Genomic DNA, 4,329 nt, shown 5'->3' on the forward strand with positions numbered 1-4,329 from the left:
TGATTTAATTTATACTGTACAAAATATTAAAAATGAAAAACAAATATGATGTATAATTTAACAGCCAAAAAAGATGACCACTAAAATTGTGAACTACATGCATGCAGACTTCCACATACAGGAAGTTGCTGGTTAACCAAACCCTTCGCCAAACCTGGAACAATGGTGTACATTGCAAAACTTTCTATTTTTAGGATCAAGAACTTTTAAAGTTTATTTTACACATAATCAGAGTAGTAGTTGAAGACAATATAAAGAGTATTCCTCCATTCCATAAGATATGGAATCTTGACATTGAAGGATTAGAACTTAAACCATCAGTGGTAAGATACATGTAATCTAGCTGTTTTGACAAATTTGCTATTTTTAGAATACTTTTAATTGAAAATGGATAGTAATGAAATTTTCCCTACAAATGTATGTATGTTATAATGTACAATGTATTACTTATTTAAAAAAAAATTGCCATGATTTTACCACTACAAATTTTAGATGAACATCGAAAAGTCAGAAAGAGAAAATTCCATAGCACAATCACAAATTGCTAATATGACCATGCAAAATTTTCAACAAAAAACCAGAAAATTATGATACTAAGAATTTCAGAGAACTTTTCAATATCTTACAAAGCTGTAAGATGAATATAATTATGCCATATTTGTCATTTTTTTTGGTTTATTGCTTTGTGCATGAATTGTGCAGTTAGTTTCCTTGTTTGAATTATAATAATGGATAGATTATAAAATGATAGGGTTTGGAAATTAATATAGGGACCAGGAGAGGCAATTTATATTATTATACCTTACATATATTACAAACAATTCTATTGGGTAACACCTTATCACGTGACATGGAATAATTCAGTTAATTTTCATTTAATTGCAAGGGGGACGAATAACCATTAAAATTTACACCAGCAATGAATGACCCTATCATTCACCGGCGAATAACCTTTTGAGTGTCTAGATTTGCACTTGAGTTATCTCCCATGAAAATGACGTCACAGACGTAAATAAACAAAATGGCATCGTTCACGTTACACTGACAGCCTATCGAGAGACGAGGAAATAAGGCTTTGGACATGAATAGAGTGCCAGCAGCCAATGATATCTCTTATAAACGGTCCTTTTCAGGGCCATCAATATTTTACAAAAAGATTCTACCTTTGTTGTACATTCGAGAAATTCCAGAACACAAATGTATTTTCAAACCTCAGCTTGTGTTTGTTATGTAAAGAAGATAGTAAGTGTTCTAAATGCCCTTCCACTGTTAGTTCGGTATATCATAAAACAATTGTGGCCCTTAGAATCCATGAATATCCAAAATCGTCAACCCTTAAAAGTTATTTCACTTCGGGCTGCGCCCTCATTGAAATAACCTTCTTGTGTTGACAATTTTGGATATTCACCTTTTCAACGGGCCATAATTGTATATTGTTTAAAGACAAACTTTAATGTTATTTCTTTCAGTCTTCTAATAAGGGTTTGGAAATTAATATAGGGACCAGGAGAGGCAATTTATATTGATTAAAGACAAACTTTAATGTTTTTCTTTCAGTCTTCTAATAAAGATACCGACAAAGACATCTTTTACATAAAGCCATCTAGTATAATTGAAATGCAGCTTTCAAAGAAAAACACAGCAATACAGTTACAAAGGTAGTTCATAATGTTATTTTTCTATTATTCTTTATACCAGCCTACCACTTAATTGTTTCATCAGCTTTAAGTTATTTAAGTGTTATCTTAAGTCTAAAAGAGAGGTGAAAGATACCAAAGGGACATTCAAACTCATGAGTCAAAGATAATGGCTATAATAGAAAAATACTCAACAGTCACAAACAATTAAATGGTTCTTTGAAATTTTTTATTTATTTATAGAAAAGAAAGTTAAGAATTTTAAAAATATTGAAATATGTACAGATTTTCTTTACAATTATCAAGATTTAGTTGGGCAAAGCTTGAAATGAAATACTGGTAAACTACCATGTAATATACTGTTTCAAGTCTTGATATTTAGATGTATCATAAGCAGGGGTCAAAATTGGCGCTGGTCTGGTGGACCGAGACCAGTAGAATTTGCTTTGGACCAGTCGATTTTGTCAGCTGGTGGTCCGGCGGACCAGTAGAAATTTGTCGATAAAACTCCGATTGCATCCCAAAATCGGTTTGTTTGCAAACAATTTTACCTGCAAAATCAATTACACTGTACTGGCGGTACTAAATGTGGAAATTTTTGGAAGGACATCTCGACAAAAAAATAAAAAAGTGTCTTTCAAGAGGAAGATTGGAATAAAGTTTAAGAAATTGACAAAAGGAAAGGTTAATATAAAAAATCCTTGGAAAAAGATCGTGAATTGTTAAATTATATAGTCGATCGCAATGTAGTGAATTAAATAAGTGAAAAATTTGTCCCGGCTATTCAAATGTGGCATTTCTGGGCAGCGCTCCAGACAACCCAGTCAGGCGCCCTATGGTCGTCGTGAGGATTGTGATGATATGGAAGACAATGTTGACATTTTTTCTGTTCTTGATACTGATTTTGATAAAGAAAATCATTGAGATTATCAAAGCCATTATCAAAATCAGGATGGAGATTCTCTCTTTTTCTTGTCTAACATATGTAAAAGAAAGCACGAAAATAAAAGTAAATATCTATCATTTATATTAGTGTTTGTCAAATTAATGTCATTTTTGCAGGACCAGTAGATTTGCACCCGGACCAGTAGATTATTCAGTCCACTGGTCCGGCTGGCCAGTATACATAAAAGCTTAAATTCGACCCCTGATCATAAGCCAAAGATCAAGACTTAGTGACTACCATGTACTTCATCAATAATTAAAACATCCTATACCCAATGCTCAAGCCCAAATTTGAGTTATATCATCAGGTCACATGTTTACCGTATCATGTCAAAAAGTTTACCGTATCATGTCAAAATGTTTACCGTAACATGTCAAAATGTTAACTGTAACATGTACATTAGCTTAATAAAGATTAGGTACTGTAACATGTGTAACCATTGAACATCCCATCGGGATTTTTCACTGACAGGATAATTGAACCTGTTTAGATATCAACAAGATTCATATTTATCCACCTGATATATATCTGATCTACCTGATAACTGTACCGCCAATTAACGGAACAGCCTGTTTACTGAACAGCTCAGGTTAACTCTTAACCACCGGTTATCACAGTTACTGTATCTTTATTAAAAGGGTGCAAACATTAATCTTCCATTCCTCCTCTGATGATGGCCCCTTTATAATAACATTTTTTTTCTTTCAAAAATAGATTTCCCAGACAAAGCAACTTTTTTGAAGGTCAAAGTAGTGGAAGCAAGTGGAAGACTGAAATAAAGTCTTTGATGGCAAAAAATTCATCTTCAGAAAGAATATATATTGGTGACAACGTTCAGAATGGCACAAATGGAGAGTGTGGAACTGTTGTTCAGTTTTATTCCCAGGTAATAATGTAGATTTAATGAAGAAATGTTATTTCCACTTCTGAGAGACCAAATGACACAGGAATAAGGTTATTTTAAGTCAATAAAGTACAGCTACTCTGACATGTTGTACGTTGTATAATTGAATTAAAATGTTATCATTGCATGTTAAGTGTAACAATTCTGAATATATATGAACGAAAGTTGTGGATCTTGCCTTAAACAAGTAACACATTTTAAATTTAAACACATTATGTAAGAAAACCTTTGTTCACACATGTATCTAATATTTTTATAACTGTATATGACTTCTTTAGCTCAGATTCAGTCATCTGTTTAGACATGGCAACTACATCCTATATTGTCATTGACACTTATTATTATGTTTTTTAGGAATTTGAAAATACACATCAAGTATATGCATCTGTAGAGTGTGAAAGGTTGGTATAAACACTACAAATGTAAAGAGAAATAAAATAATGAACTGGTATACATTCATTTTTTGTACATTATAAAAGTTGAGGACAGCAATTGAACATCATTAAATGCTGTTTTTTCTTCTTAAAATAACAGTGCATGGTTATTTCAATGTGTAGCAGGAATTTATCTTGGTATCAAACCAGTGAATCTGCATTTTTTTTTAATTATTAACATTGAACAGATTGAAAATATAATATTGAATAAATACAACATGCACTCATGCAGTTTTTTATACGCCCATCAATTTTTGACGGGACGTATTATGGTATACAAATGTCTGGTGTCCGTCCGTCTGTCTGTCCGGCGTAAACATGTCGCACTGTAACTTGAGAATGACTTATCCAAATTTCATGAAACTTAACATAGTTGTTTCTTATGATGGTCAAACGATCTGTATACTT

The 4,329-nt window shown here is 32.3% G+C and overlaps 1 long non-coding RNA gene across 1 annotated transcript; it reads left to right on the forward strand.

The window, feature by feature from the left end:
- Positions 1 to 216: 216 nt before the first annotated feature.
- LOC127717225 (uncharacterized) lies at positions 217 to 3,615 on the forward strand. Its single transcript, XR_007989151.1, has 3 exons — positions 217 to 323; positions 1,558 to 1,658; positions 3,298 to 3,615. It is a non-coding gene; the product is annotated as an uncharacterized LOC127717225 (long non-coding RNA).
- The last annotated feature ends 714 nt before the right edge of the window (positions 3,616 to 4,329 follow it).

This window comes from Mytilus californianus, unplaced genomic scaffold (assembly GCF_021869535.1).
Source record: "Mytilus californianus isolate M0D057914Y unplaced genomic scaffold, xbMytCali1.0.p SCAF_91, whole genome shotgun sequence".
Taxonomy (NCBI): Eukaryota; Metazoa; Mollusca; class Bivalvia; order Mytilida; family Mytilidae; genus Mytilus; species Mytilus californianus.